The sequence below is a fragment of the Crinia signifera genome, chromosome 19 (genome assembly GCF_055691185.1).
Source record: "Crinia signifera chromosome 19, ASM5569118v1, whole genome shotgun sequence".
Lineage (NCBI taxonomy): Eukaryota > Metazoa > Chordata > Amphibia > Anura > Myobatrachidae > Crinia > Crinia signifera.
The window spans coordinates 102,246,585-102,265,868 of record NC_139226.1 but is presented as its reverse complement, the minus strand read 5'-3'; the positions used below and the strand labels follow the sequence as shown (position 1 = coordinate 102,265,868).

General features: G+C 46.0%; 1 long non-coding RNA gene across 1 annotated transcript; it reads right to left on the bottom strand.

The window, feature by feature from the left end:
• Nucleotides 1–493: 493 nt before the first annotated feature.
• Nucleotides 494–17,373, bottom strand: LOC146042799 (uncharacterized). The gene is made up of 4 exons (XR_014464019.1): nucleotides 17,220–17,373; nucleotides 2,754–2,854; nucleotides 2,277–2,385; nucleotides 494–2,172 (listed from the first exon to the last, which is right to left on the bottom strand). It is a non-coding gene; the product is annotated as an uncharacterized LOC146042799 (long non-coding RNA).
• Nucleotides 17,374–19,284: the final 1,911 nt, after the last annotated feature.

The window sequence follows — 19,284 nt, the reverse complement described above, 5'->3', positions numbered from 1 at the left end:
CATTTATGGGGGTGTCTCACATACAAGTCCCTCAAAGTCACATCAGAACTGAACTGGTCCCTAAAAAAATCAGTGTTTGAAATTTTCTTGAAAATTTGAGAATTTGCTAGTCATATTTGAAGCCTCCTAGTGTCCAAAAAAATGAAAAGGGGGTTGAAATAATGATGGCAACATAAAGTAGACATATGATCTATGTTAGTTATTAACTATTTTGAGTGGTATGATTATTTGTCTCACAAGCAGAAAATTTGACATTTTGCATATTGCTAAATTTTCCATTTTTTCACGATATTTTGGTATTTTTCACAAAAAAACACAGACTGTATCGACCAAAATTTACCACTAACTTGAAGTACAATGTGTCACGAGAAAACAATCTCAAAATCACTGGGATAAGTAAAAGCAAAAAAAAGTTATCCCCACTTAAGTGAGACATGTCAGATTTGAAAAAAAAGGCTCTGTCATGAAGGCACAAACTGGCTCTGTCATGAAGGGGTTAACAGCAGCGACAGCTTCTGCTCTGCAAGCCCAACGTGTATTTGACAATGTTTTCAAAGTTTTCAGCTGAGATCCTACATCTTTGGAAATTTTCTCCATTCTTGCATGTCGGACCGAACTACCCTCCATGAAGTTGTAAAGAATCTGAACAATGCCAAAAAAATCAAAAACTATTCTGTTCTGTTTACTTGAAGTGCATGCATCTACTAGGATGAGATTCAAACAATGTGCATAGCAGTGCACATAGAGTATTTCACTGTTTCTTTCTTTACACTTCATTTGAACGCCTGCTGTACATCCAGACATAGTAGATGCGCCATCAAAACAGACCGCTAATACGGATGACCACTTAATTTTAAGATTGCCAATGACTTCATTCAATTGGTTAAAAATAGCGTTTGCATCAACTGTGAAAAGTCTCTGAACACACAAAAAAGTCTCAACTGGACTATGTTTATCATTGTCAAAGTACCGCACAACAATGGACATCTGTTCATGGTGTCCACAGTCAGTGGTGTCATCTGCAAGTATTGATAGCACATTTCCATTTAGTGAGGACACAATGTTTTGTGTTACAACATTGTGTATGGCCACAATTAAATCATTTTGGATGCGATTACTCAGATAGGTAGCATTTCGAGGACATTGTTTTGCATGTTTTGCCATCACAGGATCATATTTCTGAAGCATACTTACAATGTTAAGAAATAAACCTCTTTCAAGACTATCAGACTTTTCATTATGACCTCTGAAAGGTCTTCCACCTTTTGCCAAACACAGAACTATGTCAATCAGCCGCTCCATTACACTTCGGTTATGGCATCGTAGTTCTTCCTGCTTAGACAGGTAAGTCTGCTTGCCTTCATCTAACATCACATCAATAGGTTTACCTTTAAAAGAGGTCCATGCTGAATGGCTAAATACATGGGATTTAGACAATTGATGGGTTTTGAAACATTCGTTAGCCTTATGCCAGCTTCGGAATCCTTTATCAATAAATGCAGAATCAGTGTGACCTTTGCTTGCTGCATCATTACCAGGAAAGAAACGGCAGTAAAAACAAAAAGCTGCATCCTTTGTTGGGCTGTATTCTAGCCAACTATATTTTTCATACCAATCCAATTGAAAACTTCTTACTTTAGAGCCTATTTTATTTCTGGGAAATATACTGTTTCTGGGCTGAAAGGGCCCTCTAGATATTCGTAATTGACGTTCCAATCTGTTTTTTGGAATATCACAAACTGGGTCATCAGATGGGGTATTTGAAGGCTTTGAACTGCAAGACGATGTTTCTTGTTGGTCAGAAGTGGTGTCAGCAGTATCTTCCTGTAAGTTTGTAACTTCAGATTCTGAGGTGAGTATTGTAACTTCAGATTCTGAGGTGTCTGAAATAACTTCAAATTCTGAGGTGTCTGTTATAGTTTCGGATTCTAAGGTAACTGTTGTAACTTCAGATTCTGAGTGGACTGCCGCAACATTAGCCCTTTCATTAGACTTTTCTTTGTCAGTTTCTTTTCTTATTTTAATAAGAAAACGATCCATTTTTCCAGATTGATAGAAGTTATTTATATCAATTGGTCGTAAATATAAATGTTGAAAGTCTGTATGTGTGCCTTTTTTCCTGTTTTTATTTTGTTTCTATGATGTTCAATCAGCCTTCAGCAATCCCTTAGACTGGTAGCATAAAAGAAACAAAAAAATATAGGTAGGTTGCTAATTTAAAGAAATCTTTTAAATACACATTAAAAAGTCTGTAGAAAATGTGTAGTTGTGCTCACCTTAAAATGAAGAAGTTGGGGTTCAAATATACAGTGACTGATAGATCTCTGGTGGTGCTCAGCAGTGAAATACCGGAATTCCGTGTGGATATCTTGTTTTCTTGGAGTTCTGCAATAAGATGTTAAAATCAATAAGGGGCATAATTGCATATACTAAAAGCTTCATTACATATATTAAGATTTTTTATTTTACTAATTGATAGGTACATTCACAGAAACTTATGGTGAACATGACATAATGAAACTAAGGGGGTATACAATTAGCTATGAGGAAACATCAGTGGCAAAATGTTATACAGTCACAATTGCCAAGAGGTGCGGGATGTCAGATTAACTCTTGACTATTGTAAAACTGAAATCCGTCCCTGTAACTAAAGAGCAGATTTAATGTTTCAGGGACTGATTTGACTTCCATAGGCACTAAATTCTCTACCGGTACAAAAAACACACCGTCTTTTGTAAAGTCAGTTCACTTACCTGTATATTTATGATCAGTGAAACAGAACCATAATTCCTGGAAAAATCCTCAAAATCACGTTGAGGAACACAATTGCACACTGATATGGCAGTCGGTGAACCTAGGAAAGAAAACAACAAAAAAATCTATAAAGTTTACAACTGATAAAAAAATTTCATATTGCTGTGTGATCTTGGGCGCAAATATGATTGCCCAGATCGCATGCCCGCATTCAAAATACCGGCACTAGAATCATGGCTGGCGCCCATAATACTGGTGCCAGAATTCCAACATCACTGGAGATGATGCTGCTGGGATCCCCAGCATTAGCACTGATTCCCAGGTAGCCTCGCTGTACCCAGGAATCGGCATAATGTAGGACACCAGGGAATCTACTTTTTGTACACTTTCTTGCTATTGCTCTAACGGCAACTCCCCCTGGGAAAAATATCCCCCTTTCAGTGCAATACATCTTTTAAACACATGATTCCACATAGTTTGTGCCAAAATTTACATTATGTCACACTGAATGAGGTACAAAACACACACACATATATATATATATATATATATATATATATATATATATATATATATATATATATACATACACACATACACAGAGATAGATAGATATATGCTGGCCCGGGTGGCCACTCCAGGAAAAACACCTCAGTGCTCATCAAATATGGATCAATATGAAAGAACGTCATGTAATAATTTATTTTATCAGTGGTCCACTGAGTGACGTTGTGATAGAAAGACAACTGCTGGGGTGTCAGCTCAGATGTCCCAAAGGTCAGGTCCATCCAAAATATAAAGTGAAAGAAATAAGGCCACACACCGGACTTTGTGTGCAAATGAAGTATTTAAAGGATCATTCCTCAATATCAACCAAAATTAAAGTGCTCTGTACACGACAGTGGGCCATGGGCTGACGTTTCGGTCTGCCTTCAGACCTTTTTCAAGGCCCCCCACTACCTCCTACAGTGCACTTTAGGAGGAGGTAGTGGGGGGCCTTGAAAAAGGTCTGAAGGCTGTTGTAGTGTATCACATGCGTTTTGAACTAGATGCATTCTAGTTCAAAACGTACAGAGGATTTTTCTCAGTGTATGGGCACCGCACATTTACGGCCTCCAAGGGAATGCTATAGCTAGAAACATGTATGCATGCATGTAACTTTAAACATCACATTTCAATGTATTTATTTACAGTTTCTTATATAGCGCAGCAGATCCCGTTACAGTGTCTTATATAGCGCAGCAGATTCCGTAACAGTCTCTTATATAGCACAGCAGATTCCATTACAGTGTCTTATATAGCACAGCAGATTCCGTTACAGTGTCTTAATATAGCACAGCAGATTCCGTTACAGTGTCTTATATAGCGCAGCAGATTCCGTTACAGGGTCTTATATAGCGCAGCAGGTTCCGTTACAGTGTGTTATATAGCGCAGCAGATTCCGTTACAGCGTCTTATATAGCGCAGCTTATTCCGTAACAGCGTCTTATATAGCGCAGCAGATTTCGTTACAGGGTCTTATATAGCGCAGCAGATTCCGTTACAGTGTCTTATATAGCGCAGCAGATTCCGTTACAGCGTCTTATATAGCGCAGCAGATTCCGTTACAGCGTCTTATATAGCGCAGCAGATTCCGTTAGTGTCTTATATAGCGCAGCAAATTCCGTTGCGCTTTACAATTGTAGACAGTGAACAAACTGGATAACAACAGACAGACTTGGAGGTAGGAGGGCCCTGCTGCAAGCTTACAATCTATAAGGACATAGGAGGTAAAAACAAGGACAGGCACCAGTAATAGCATAGCTTGTATGTCCCGAGGGGAAGCTATATGATACATAAGTGCCTCAGAGGGTTATGCGTATGGAACTTAAATATGATAGGCTTGCCTGAAAGGTGTTTTTCATGGACTGCTTGAAAGAAATGTATTATTTAAGCCCCATACACACTAGGCCAAATTGGTCACAATATCGCTCAGAAAGGGCTTTCTGAGCGATATTGTGACCAATATCGCCTAGTGTGTACACTGTACATCAGTGGTATCAAACTCATGGACCTCCAGCTATTGTGGAACTACACGCCCCAGCATGCCCTCCCACAGTTTTAGCAATGCATTATATAAAATCTGTGGCAGGGCATGCTGGGAGTCCCAGCATGCCCTGCCACAGATTTTATATAATGCATTGCTAAAACTGTGGGAGGGCATGCTGGGGCGTGTAGTTCCACAATAGCTTCCTAATATCTGTGATGTGTTTTGCTGGGGCAGGACAAACCTGCCCAGGTTTGTCCTGCCCCAGCAAAACCAAAAACCCAGGGGGTTAATTGTTAATATTTCACTTATGAATAAAAACCTTGCTTCCTCCTAGGAGGAACACTACAGGCAGCCAGGTCACTCACGCTGGCTGTCTCCTACTCGTGGGATCATCAATCATTCAGTGCAGTGCCTCTGCTGCCTGCCAGCCCAGGGCGCGTGCTGCTGCTGGGCTTGCTCTGTCTCTCAGGCAGCAGGAGGACGGCGGGAGCGTGGGCAGGACGACGGCAGGAGCGCGGCCAGGCAGACGCAGGAAGCGCGGCCAGGACGACGTCACCACGTCTGTGTGTGACGTTATTAGAGGCGGGGCCGGGTGGTAATGTGAATGGAGCTCACGGAGCTCACTGAGCTGCACAGCCGCACAGCCCACAGCCCACGTCCCGGCCAGCGCTTCCAGGCTGGAGAACGGCTGCGGGCAGCGGCTGTGAGTGACTGGCAAGTGAAACTGCTGCATTGGAAACATTTTGCGTGCAATCGCGTGGGGGGTGCCGACGGGCATTAGGAGGTGCCTGTGCACCCCCGGCACCCCCCGTGCGCACGCCTATGCGCAGCATATTCCGTTACAGCGTCTTATATAGCGCAGCAGATTCCGTTACAGCATCTTATATAGCGCAGCAGATTCCGTTACAATTTCTTATATAGCGCAGCAGATTCCGTTACAGCGTCTTATATAGTGCAGCAGATTCCGTTACAGCATCTTATATAGCGCAGCATATTCCGTTACAGTGTCTTATATAGCGCAGCAGATTCCGTTACAGTTTCTTATATAGCGCAGCAGATTCCGTTACAGTGTCTTATATAGCGCAGCAGATTCCGTTACAGTGTCTTATATAGTGCAGCAGATTCTGTTACAGTGTCTTATATAGCGCAGCAGATTCCATTACAGCGTCTTATATAGCGCAGCAGATTCCATTACAGTGTCTTATATAGCGCAGCAGATTCCGTTACAGTGTCTTATATATTTCAAATGTAACATGCCAACACATGTTAGCCACGCCCCCAATTCATTACCGGGAGGAGGGGGGCGCGAAATATGCCCTTGCTCCGGGCACCATGGCACCTGGCTACACCGCTGTCTTAAGGTCGAAACAATCATTAGTCAAAAGGTCAATATGAGTTTAAAAAAAAATGTTGTTTCGAATGTCAACACAGTCGACATGGACACCGTCTAAGTGTACCGGCTCGCAGCACTTGGCACACTATTATATTCTCGCTCCATACCCACTTGGATAGTAAAGTATGAACCAAGTCGGTCTGCACAAACAAAAGTCAAAAACTTGTGTCAAACTTGTGCTTGTCAACCTTCTGTCAATGCCGACCTATGGTATGTCGACCATTTCAGGGTGTCGACCTAGTCAATGTCGATCATTAGTGGTTGACCTAGACATTGTTGACCCAGGGACCGTCTGACGCCCCATCCACACTAAGCAATATTTGAAACAATTTCCCCCCTACATATTGTTTAAAATATCACTTAGTGTGTATGCTGAATATCTCCGCCGTGCACACTCCCGCGGGTCGTTAATAATGGCCTCCATCGTCTTGCCCGAACAAGTGATGGAGCGCATAATTAACAAGGGCGGTAATGGTGGATTTCTGGAAACTGTATATTTTCCCCACTTCCTACAGAAATATAGAAGACTGTGGTTAAGTAATCATAGCACTGTGAATATATTTTGGATATTGTATGATTGTGATTTCATCTTGACTGTGAAAGCTCTTCCTAATATTACACTATTATATTTATAGTCTTACCAATATTTAATGACATGGAGTAAATAAGCAATTCAGGTTCTTGGAGAAGTACTCTCCAAGAACCTGAATTGCTGGGGACAGTAAACACCAAAAAAAAGAAGGGTGCCAGACGGGGTCCCTACAGTCAGGATCCAGACAGTCATTTACCCGACGTCGGGATCCCGACTGTTAAAACGCAGACAGCCAGGTTCCCAACGGCCACCGGCTATTCTCCCTCATGGGGGTACACAAACCCCATAGAGGGAGAATAGAATAGGTGGGAGTGTAGCGAGCCACCGTGCCCGTAGCGTGGCGAGCGTAGCAAGCCCGCAAGGGGCTTTCCGGCCAGTGGGGATCCCGACGTCGCGCTAATGACTGTCGGAACCATATACCACACCCAAAAAAGCAGGATCATTTGGAATATACCTGACCAGTGGCCTATTTATAATGGGTGCAGTGTGTAAGGTGCACACGGGCCCTGAGTCCCAGGGGTGCCAACACCACACACGCTGTTTTATTTAATACTTATCCTATGAGTCCAGCAACGCCGGCCTCAACACTGTAGTAATCCTCAGAAAAATGGTCACCGTGTAATTTTTCCGATGACCTGCACATGTACAGTAGGGTCTGAGCACTCTAGTGGGCATCACGGACGGTGTAACAGTGCCTCACAGCACTGAGCAGTGGCAAACGCAGGATTTTCAGAAGGGGGTTTCCAGAGGGGCGGAGCAAAGCACGGAGATGGACACTGAGGTGACCCAGTATATGCCGGGTCAGTTAAAGTATTATAGATAGACCAAATGTATATAAATAATAATAATAATAAAAAAAAAAAAAAAAAAAAATAATATATATATATATATATATATATATATACTAGTTTCTTGCGGCCCGGCACTCTCCTTGTAGGTACAGCAGGCCCCAGTGCCCTCCCGGACAGGTGGATAGAGGTAGATAGGTGGACAGGAATGCATACCTCCCAACAGTCCCGATTGTCAGGGCCTGTCCCGCTGTCCCACCCGCGGGCGGCAGTGTCCCGCAGTGTGGGGGGGCTGTTGGGAGTCCCCCCTGTCAGCTGCTAAGCAGCGGGGAATAAACGCTGTGCGCATGCGCACAGCGTCTATTCCCGCAGCAAGGGGGCTGGGGGCATGGTTAGAGGCTCACAGAGCCTCTGGGTCATGCCCCCATAGCGGCAAAATGGGGGCGTAGCCTCGCGGAAGAGCCACGAGTATAGACCACGTCCCCAAATTTGGCCACGCCCCCGAAAATTTCGTCCCGCCTGCTGAAGTGCCGATGTTGGGAGGTATGGGAATGGGCGGCACTCGGAGGTAACTTTCAAAGATTTATTCAAGGTGCGGCAAAGACCAACGTTTCGGGGTGCGGTAACCCCTTTGTCAAGGTGCTCAAAAGGAAAACAAGTGTAATACAAAACATCTTACCTAAATAGGTGAGTGAGGACACTCCTCCCCGTCCGTCCCCGTGCGTTCGCGCCATCCAGAACCTTCCGGTACGGAAGTGCAGAGGGAGAGGGCGAAATGTAGTAGTCCACATTCAGGTACCCTTTTATTCTATTTTGTACAACATAGCGGTCACCCCTGCCGGAATGACAGGAGCGTCTTATTAATGCACTCACATAGATGTGACTGCACACTGGGCACCTTAACATGTTTCAAATTTACACGATTATTGGTACACATGTTTATTATTAATGAAATGATTCACAGCAATGTATATGTAAACATTTCTCCATGCCGCCCCTTTAGTGCCGCCCGCGTCACTCAGAACTGACGGTACAAGCGCTTCTATGCCCGGAAGGTTGCCATGACAACCAACAGTATGCGGGTCACCAGCGTGTCAGCGGCTTGCAATCTCTGACAGCTTCCGCCCTCTGCACTTCCGCACCGGAAGGTTCTGGATGGCGCGAACGCACGGGGACGGACGGGGAGGAGTGTCCTCACTCACCTATTTAGGTAAGATGTTTTGTATTACACTTGTTTTCCTTTTGAGCACCTTGACAAAGGGGTTACCGCACCCCGAAACGTTGGTCTTTGCCGCACCTTGAATAAATCTTTGAAAGTTACCTCCGAGTGCCGCCCATTTCTGTCCACCTATCTACACCTGTCCGGGAGGGCACCGGGGCCTGCTGTACCTACAAGGAGAGTGCCAGGCCGCAAGAAACCAGTATCCATTGAGCCCTTGTGGTTCCCAGGAGCCAAGGCACCCCTGCCATTTAAAGTCCATTTTACCTCTTAGGTGAATCAAGGATACCCCTCACTCCACTCCAGTGTTCCAGTCCAGCCCAGGGGCTGAGCCAGCAATATGCAAGCCCAGAAAACTCCGATCACTAGCATCCTGGACCCTGAATCCACGCCATCCCAAGCAGTGCCGGGCTTTCGGGCGTTTACAACTGACCAGGGGGACTTCTTTGGCTATAGCGAGGAAGAGACTGCACGTGCATTATTTCCCCTGAGCCTGATCAATATAAAGGAGCGACCTAATGCTGAAATCCTCCACCGGCAATGGCACAAACTGAAAAAGCGTGAAGTGGATTATCTCCTGCACGGTATCTCCCTCTCCGACTACCTCCGTGAGAGGAAAATACCCAGCGGGTTCATAATCCGCAATATACCCACCATAGGGAGGCACAACACGGACTTTTGCCGCAAGTGGGTAGGCATTTTAAACAAGTGCAGCCACGATCTGATGGTCCTAGTGGTCGAGGAGTCTGCCCGCAAGCTTCAAAAGACCAAAACCAAACTGGAAAAATTTGAAGCCGACCATAAAACCATCATTCTCCAGGATACCACCCAGGACTGGGCAACCAAATTGCAGACACAAATCAATACATATCAAAGGGACTTGCTTAAATTTAAAAGAAACAAATTCATTACAGTGAAGGACGACTACGACCTTAATATGGTCTACCGGTGGCTATCGGGCGGTGCAGAACCGGGACAACATAGGGCTCCCTATCAAAGATCACATTCCCAGAGAAGGGCAAGAAGTGCCACCCCCAGAAAACCAGCACAGTCATCTGATGTTGACAGTGACTTCCAGGTGGAACCAAACACACCCAACCAAGCTGTCCCTTTAGACGAACTGGCCGGGAGGCCGAGAAGGGCAAAAGGAACCTACCAAACCGCAGACCGCCCGCCCGCAGGGGGGGCCAGAACACGCGGATACGCAAAAGCCACCGCACGACAGAATCCATAGTGTACAACCTGTCGGATAGACAGTTTAGTGATGTCGAGATGAGAGTCCTCAATTACGGCCTATCTTTTATACCTACGACCAAGCATGACGATCTATCTTGGAAAACTGATTTACACCGGTTCGGCCGGAGCTTAAGACTAAAAGAACACTTTCAAGCTCAACCCGGGACTACTATTCCATCCCCTCATCACCAATTTATCAGTCAAAGAAAACTATCCAAATTTGACCCACAGTCTAATAATTCCTCAATTGCTTCCTACCCGCGCCTCATGGATGACTCGGTGACGAGATACGTACAAGCACCCCACCCAACCCACAGCAACCTGACTCGTCAGGAGCAAGAAAGGCTTAAAGCATTGGGGTCCTACCGGGATGTGGTTTTCAGGCCAGCCGACAAGGGCGGGGGTCTGGTTGTGCAGAACCTAACCGAGTACATAACCGAGATGGACAGGCAGCTCAGCGACTCTTCTGTGTATGAGAAGCTGTCCCAGGACCCTACCGACAGGTACAACCGGGAAGTAGATACCACTCTCAAGGAAGCCTTAAACTGCCGATTCATCACCGAAAATCTGTACACAGCTCTTAGACAGGATCACCCTGTGGTTCCAATTTTGTTCACGGTCCCTAAAATACACAAGGTGTTACAAGACCCACCTGGCCGACTGATCATCTGCGCCCACAATTCCATCTTTCAGCCGATTTCCCAACTCCTGGATGGGATTGTCCAACCGATAATTGTACGACAGCCGTCACATATACGTGACACCACTGATTTTTTAAATGTTCTGGCTCAACTACCATGCATACCAGACTCGGCCCTACTAGTCACCATGGACATAACTAGTTTGTATACTAGTATTCCCCAGGAAGAAGGCCTGGACGTGATGAGGGAGTTTCTGATTAGCAACTCCATGACTGAGCTCAATCTGGATCTATTCATGGATCTCATGAGGTTAACCCTGACAAGAAACTACTTCCTGTTCAATGGCGACTTTTATAAGCAGAAATCGGGATGTGCGATGGGGAGCCCCAGCTCTCCATCTTTTGCCAACAGCTACATGTTCAAACAGGAGGAGCAGATGTTTTACAGAAACCCCCTAGCCATGGGCAAGATCTTAACACTGACGAGGTACATTGATGACCTCTTCCTGGTCTGGATGGGGAATTCCAGCGAGGTAGAGGCCTTAGTACACAACATCAACAACAGACAATCGCCTATAAAGGTGACCTGCCAATGGTCTGAAAAAGAAGTCAACTATCTGGACGTTCTGGTCAAATTAGACCATGGCACATTGTCCACAAGCTTGTACACAAAACCTACAGACCGCAATGTAGCCCTAAAGGCCAATAGTTTCCACCCAGTGGCACTGAAGAAGGCCCTACCGGGATCACAAATGATTAGAGCGGCCAGAATTGTCAGTGACAAAGACTCCCTACCAGGGGTCCTGGAAAACATCAGTGCCAAGTTTATAGACAGGGGCTACGACCCCCGGCAACTGGTCCAACAACAAAAAGCGATTCTAGCGTTGGACCGGAAAACACTTATGGTAGCTAAAACCGAAGCCAGGAACAGTACCAAGGACCGCCTACCCTTTGTGGTCAAATTAAGCACATCCAGCAGCATACTACCCAGGGCAACTAAGGCCCTGTGGCCCATAATCAAGACGGACAAGAGCCTACCAGGACTTAACAACAAAACACCCATGCTGTGTTATAAAAAAGGCTGTAGCATTAAAGACACTATAGTCCATAATGACATCACGGACTTTGGAAAATCCAACCAGCCCCCACAGAATTTTCTATCCAGGGCCAACGGGTGCTATAAGTGCATTAAGTGCACCACATGCCAGGACATGCTAACGGGCCCGGCCTTTGTACATCCTCGCAGTGGCAAGTCCTTTCCCATACGGCATGTGCTCAACTGTTTGTCTACTCATGTCGTTTATGTTATTAAATGCCCATTCAACTTACTATACGTGGGCAAAACCATTTGAACAGCCAGAGAGAGGATGGCTCTCCATAGATCGGCCATCAGCCAAGCCCTGCATCCGAAGAAGAAGAGCAACAGCCAGGAACAGCCGGTGGCAAAACACTTTGGGGACCACAAGCACAAACTGGCAGAACTTAAACACATGTTAGTGGACCATGTGCCACTCTCCATCCGAGGAGGCAACCGAGACCTTAAGCTACTGAGGCTGGAATCGAGATGGATCCATCGCCTCAACACCACCAAATCCGAGGGACTTAATGACAGACTGCCACTGTCTGTCTTTTTATGATCCTGACAGGTCCTTCTATAATTGTTGACCAGCCATTCTAATAATATTTTATATTATGGTCTGCTCTAGTTCGCCCCCACGCATTTGCATCCCCGCATGATCCCATGCTGCCCGTTAGATGCCAATCCGGGTCCATCTGTAGAAGACCCTAGATTATATGTCCCATAGCCTCCTGTAATTCATTACAACATAAGACCTAAACTGCAGCCTCTCCCCCTCAGGCTACCGGCATCACTTTTTAACCTAGTTTACTATATACACAGTGGCGTAACTAAGCCTCCGCAGCCCCTGCCGTGGCGGGGAGGCGCAGAGTAACTATGGGCGCCTTAGAAAATGGCTGCCCCCGTATTGCAGACAGTTTTGGCAGCCATTTTCTAAGAGTCACTTTTCATTATCAGCAGGAGCCGGCGCCGGGAGCGAGTGACGGGACAGTGACCGCAGATGCGGCCGGGCAGCAGCGCAGCGGAGACTGGAGCAGCGCAGCGGTGACTGAGGGAGACTGGATGGGACAGTGACCGCAGATGCGGCTCTGTCAGGTATGGGTATGGGGAGGGGGGGGCGCCGAAAAAGTTTGGCGGGGGGGCGCAAAATATATAGTTACGCCACTGTATATACACCTGCCATTTTTTAGTAGTCCACATTCAGGTACCCTTTTATTCTATTTTGTACAACATAGCGGTCGCCCCTGCCGGACTGACAGGAGCGTCTTATTAATGCACTCACACAGATGTGACTGCACACTGGGCACCTTAACATGTTTCAAATTTACACGATTATCGGTACACATGTTTATTATTAATGAAATGATTCACAGCAATGTATATGTAAACATTTCTCCATACCGCCCCTTTAGTGCCGCCCGCGTCACTCAGAACTGACGGTACCAGCGCTTCTATGGGCCATATTCAATGAGAAAAATTTGCCGTGTTTTATGGCGAGTTTGTGCTATTTTCGCGTTGGAAGGAGCATTTTGCTCTCCAAAAGTGAACCACCCTATTCAATGTGATATTTTCGCCGTCTTTTTAAGTGATTTTCGCCGTGTGTCTCCATGTATCAATTCTCCTCCTTTAATGGAGAACTGGAATGTGAACTTTTAAACTAAAAGGTTTTTTTTTTAAATTTTGGTGTAAAAAAAATCAGGATTTTTTTTTCTGTGAAGGGGCATGTTATTTTTATTCATGTGCTTATAGCACATGAATATATATTTAATTAAAAAAAAATATATATATTTTTTTTATTTATTTATTTATTTATTTTTTACACAGAGCAGCCAGCAGGGGGCCGGAGCTCTCGAGCCACTCATTAGATATTCATATATTCACTGCACCCGATCATTACATATGCACGATCGGGTGCAGTGAATACTGGGTCCCCCGCTGGCTATAGGGGGGGGGCAGCTTGTGCTGCCTGGGTCCCGGGGAGCCCTCCTCCCCTCCACATATGTTCTGGGGCAGCCAGGGAGACTTTAATCTCCCTGGCTGCCACCGTCCCCCTGCTCCCTGCCAGCTCCCTGCCGCGGACGCTCGTCCGCTGCAGGGGTTAAGACTCGCCGCGAGTGGCGGCGAGTCTTAACCACATTGAATAGTGGGAGCAGGAGTGGCAGCGAGCCCTCCGGAACAGGGCGAGTGCATGGCGAGAGAAAAAATCTCTCGCCATGCACGGAAAATTTTTCTCATTGAATATGGCCCTATGCTCGGAAGGTTGCCATGACAACCAACAGCATGCGGGTCACCAGCGTGTCAGCGGCTTACAATCTCTGACAGCTTCCGCCCTCTCCCTCTGCACTTCCGCACCGGAAGGTTCTGGATGGCGCGAACGCACGGGGACAGACGGGGAGGAGTGTCCTCACTCACCTATTTAGGTAAGATGTTTTGTATTACACTTGTTTTCCTTTTGAGCACCTTGACAAAGGGGTTACCGCACCCCGAAACGTTGGTCTTTGCCGCACCTTGAATAAATCTTTGAAAGTTACCTCCGAGTGCCAACCATTCCTGTCCACCTATATATATATATACACACACACACACACACACACACACATATAAATATAACAGCGATGTAGACCCCTGAGCATAGCAATGCATTGGGGCCCCTACCGATCCTGCAGTGGTAGGGGAAGCTTTGATGTCCCGCGGGTGGTAGGGGGTATTATATCAACCGCTCAGCATGTAGGGCCTGGTTCAGTAATTTCCACTTATTACCCCTTTACTGTACAGATGGTTGGAGATGAGGTGGGAGAAGGGGGAATTGGGCTGAATGACGGGGCCCTGATACATAACTTCCAGGGTGGTAGAGGATGTTTAATATGCAGAGGAGGAGGAGTGTATAGTGGAGTGGGCTTATTATTCATAATTTTCTGGTGTGAGGACACCAGTCTTGCTTGACTGCAGATATCTCCAGTTTCCGGAAATAGATTTCTTAGATTTAAATGGAATTAAAACTAGTGAATCCCACCTACCAAATGCTATTGGGTACTAGGGGATCAGAGTTCAGTAGGCAGAGCAATCTGCCAACGAGAAAATAAAACTTCATACCAGGTGTGTGGAGCTGGAGCAGTAACCAGCTGCTGGGAGGCTGATATCTCTGGTTCTGGGAACAGTAGAGACAAGCTACTAGTGTCCATCAAAGTAGGAGAGTCCCAGCTTTTGGAATATACCCTCAGAAAGAGCAATTAACAGGCTTGGATGGGGACGTCTCCTTTGAAATCAGATATCTCCGGTTCCCAAGGGCCGATTTTTAAAATTCTTGTACCCATTGAAAGAGGGGACCCTCAGCTTTAAGTCTAGGATCCTTAGACTCCTGTGGGGGGTTTTGGGTAATCAGAAACACCCCCTGCGTGCGCCACTGCTGAGGTCATGGATTCGACCCCCACCATGGCTCTAACCGTGTGGAGTTTGTATATTCCCCCTGTGCTTGCGTGGGTTTCCACCGGTTACTCCGGTTTCCTCCCACAATTTAAAAATATACTGGTAGGCTAATTGGCTCCCTACAAATGAACCCTAGAATGTCTGTGTGCGTGTACATGTGGTAGGGAATATAGATTGTAAACTCCACTGGGGCAGGGACTGATGTGACTGTTCAACTCTTCTCTGTACAGCGCTTAGGAATATGTGTAAATAAATAAATAATAGTGTTTAGACTCCTGCAGCTCGGTGCTGCTCCCAACAGAGAGGAGGGGGCTGCACATGGGCCTCCTTTCTTAAAACGCCTTTGTCCCTGACTCTTCCAATACCTAGCCCCTAATGCTGTGTAATGATAAAATACATTTACTTCCCATTCATTTTTTTACAGCGAGATTCACAGCGTTGCATGTGAATGTAACGTTGCCCACAGCCCGCAAAGACCACCGCCCACCCCCTTCCCCACACGCTGAGTTCTTTGCACATCTGCAAATGGATGTTGCCCACCCCCGGCACCATTTGTATGGGAACGCCCATGAAGTGCTGGGTGTTCCCATGGGTGCAGCCCGTCACCAGCGCTCCATGCAGTTCGCCATGCCCAGCATCTGCACATAGCGCTTAAATGCTTATGTGCAGACGCAAGACATCGCTCCCCCGTGTGCTGAAATCAGAATAAGGCCCTAGATGTGTGGCTGTACACTACAAAGATCTGCACAAATGCAATGCTGGCTTTTTTACAAAATGCACGTAGGTCCATATAGTTAGAAATCTAATATATTTTATTCAGGGTGAAATGAGTGGGGTGTGTGACTGGCATGCAACAGGTTTGAGTTTGAAGGTAGTCTATTCAATGTGATATTTAATAAATGTATAAAAATGGATTTCTGTCCTCAGAACCTTTCTTGCAAATATCTATCTATCTCATGGGCTTCCTCTGGGATCAGTTTTGTTATGCCCCTTCCCCATGAGAGCATGTGCCTTATGTTATTTCCCTACTGGAAAAATAAGGGGGCGGGAACAATTCTCTTTCTGGCACAGGGCACCAAAAAGTCTAATTATGGCTTTGGCGCAGTACAGTTGCATTTGTTAAAATAAATGCCAGACCATCCTTCTTGACAGAATAAACACATTGGTAGTACAGCTCTCCAGAATGACTCTCTGACATACATAAAGTAGCATACACAACACTACTGGACCAACGAGATGACATTCTCCCTATCTTCAATACTTTGACTCCAAATCTGTATCCATAGGTATGTGCCATCTCAGGACCTTATGGTGCCCACACACTAGAAAGATCAGCAATCTTAAGATGTGTGCATAAATTTGCCTTGAAATCATTTGTCCTTCCTGGACAAAAGATTTCAGGCAAACGCACACTTTCACCAAAGATTTATCTTACGATCCAATGTACTTTCATGCAGCATGTAAGATCAGAAGATGTAGAAAAAAGATCCATGGGAGCGCACATCCGATCAAGACCTTTAAGGCCCCCATACACTAGAACAATTTTGCACGATTTCTTCTGATTTAGATGTTTTGGGTCGATATATCGTCTGAAAAGTGCCATATCGTTTGTGTTTTCCATCTGATTCGATCCGGTGTGCAGTCCCATTAGTGTCATATAGGAGCCCCTAGGTTGGTCGTAATGTACCTGTGATTTATCGGAATCGGATGGAAAATTGAGTGCTTTTTGCGCATGCGATATATCGTATATATGCAAGGTTTGACTGATACTTAGAAATAAAGCTTAGAACTACCGACGGCGCCAGATATGGTGAATGGTGGTCACATCTAAACCAAAGTAGTGCAAGGGTGATAAATAGTACAATCTTATACTTCCATCCAATATTCACATTCAGTTAACAGAGTTTCCTGGTGGGTGGAATGCTCCCGTACATGAAAGAAAAAAGGCTTATAATAGTGAAGCCAGTTTTTAATATACACATACACATAGAAAATTAACAACATAAAACACAATAAAAATTCCTAAAAGTATTCCAGACAACAGGATGCAAGGGGTGCAATTACCAAGCAGTGTATCAGAACTGGGTGTTAATCAGTTCATACGCATATTTTATAATCACCAGTCCGGTAACAGGTCTGGGGATAGGTAGCGTCTTGGTGTTGTTCCTTGCGTCCCTTTCAGTCTGGTGTAAAACGGCTGCCACTGGACTCTGCCCAGTCAATATAACCCTCTAACCCAGCCCAGCTCATCAGATATACTAAATCATCTGGAATCATTCCCGGGAGTTCATGGGAAGTTGCATCCAATTTCAGTGTCAGATATATCATTGTAGTGCAGTGGTTCCCAACCCTGGTCCTCAAGTACCCCCAACAGTACACATTTTCCAGGTCACCCAGCAGGTGCACAGATTATTCAGGCACATTTTAAAAGATCCTCAGGTGGAGCTAATTATGTCACTTGTGATTCTGTGTGGAGACCTGGAAACGTGCACTGTTGGGGGTATTTGAGGACCAGGGTTGGAAACCACTGTTGTAGTGTATGGGGGCCTTAAGTCTCAGTTTTGTCTGTGTGTCCTCCTGTGCTGTCAGTAGCCCCACCGTTGCCTTTGTGGTATGGATTGTGTAATATTGATTGCATACTTACTTACCCTACCGGAAAGTCCGGGAGGGTCCCAAAAACCGGGTCCCCCTCCCGGCCCCCCATAAGGGTGGGCAAGCCTACAGCATTTAGAGGGGCACCCACATCAGCCCACGGCACCCCCTACCTCTGACGGTCAATTAACGGCATTCGCTGCTCTTTGAGGAGGGGGCGGGGCTAAAATTATGCAAATCGCATCATTTAGTACCACACCCTCTCCGGAGAGCTGCGAATCACGGCATTTACAGGAATTGGAGGCAGGGCTAAATGACGGGCTTCTCCCGGGGAGGAGACTCTTAAGGTAGGCAAGTATTATTGACTGTTATTGTACGTTTTGAAGGTTACAGGGGTCTATTTACTAAACATTGGAGAGAGATAAAGTGGAGAAAGGTAAAGTACCATTCAACCAGGTCCTGACATTTATTTCATTTTTTATACTTTTTTTAAACTTAAGTCCTGGGCCCCCTTTCTGTCTGGGCCCGGGACGACTGGAGCCCCCCCCCCCCCCCCCCCCCCCCCCACGATGGCTACCCTGATGGTCATGATAAGGTTACAACTTTCTTATTATCCCCCTTTCCACACTACCCCCCACAGTATTCTGTGCCTCACATGATAAATTGTGATCCAATCAGTTTCATATGCTTTGACTGTTTGTCAGGAGCCCAGCTAGTGTAAAGCAGATGAGGCAAATGCCCTGCGTGATGTAGGATGGAGTGCCAGTGGTGGAGCCAATGGTGATCCGATGAGTGAGGCAGATCTCTCCCCAGGTACCAGTGCATGTGCTTCACTGTGGAGGGCCGAGACTCACCCCCTCCCTTTTCCCATGGATTACTCTCCCTGACCTCTCTTCCAGCCTGACTCTATTCCTCAACGCCATCCCATTATCAAGGGTGTAATGCATTTATTTATATAAGAAGGATTGTATTTGTTTTCTGCTTGGGATGGAATGCGGCATGTGTTAATATTGTCTGTGTATGGGGATGGTGTATTATTTGTATGTGGGGGGCTTTAGTAATATTATGGCAGGTATTCAATGCTGTTTGCGAGTGGTGACAGCAAGCAGGTCTTCCTGCTCGCTGTCACCACTTACCCTGACAGCATTCAACACACCCTCTGCATACGCCAATTCCCCTTCGCTCCGTTTTTTGAGCGAGGGGGAATTGGCGTATGCGGCTCCAGAAGCAGCGAGACTCGCGGCTAAAAACTGTGAGTTTTCTGCATTAGCCGCGGGTCTCGCTGTTTTGGGGAATTCTCGCCGTCCTGTGACGGCGAGGATTTCTCCAGAACTTTGAATAGAGCGAGCGGCCGGCGCGGGGGTTAAACAGCGAGGATTGCTGGTTTTCTGCAATCCTCGCCGGCCGCTCGCTGCAGCATTGAATACCCCACTATGTGTTCTATATGGCGGTCACTTATGCTACCACTACTTTCTGTATTATATGGTGATAACGGATGCCCTGTGTATTGTATGATGCTACTGCTGCTCTCTGTACA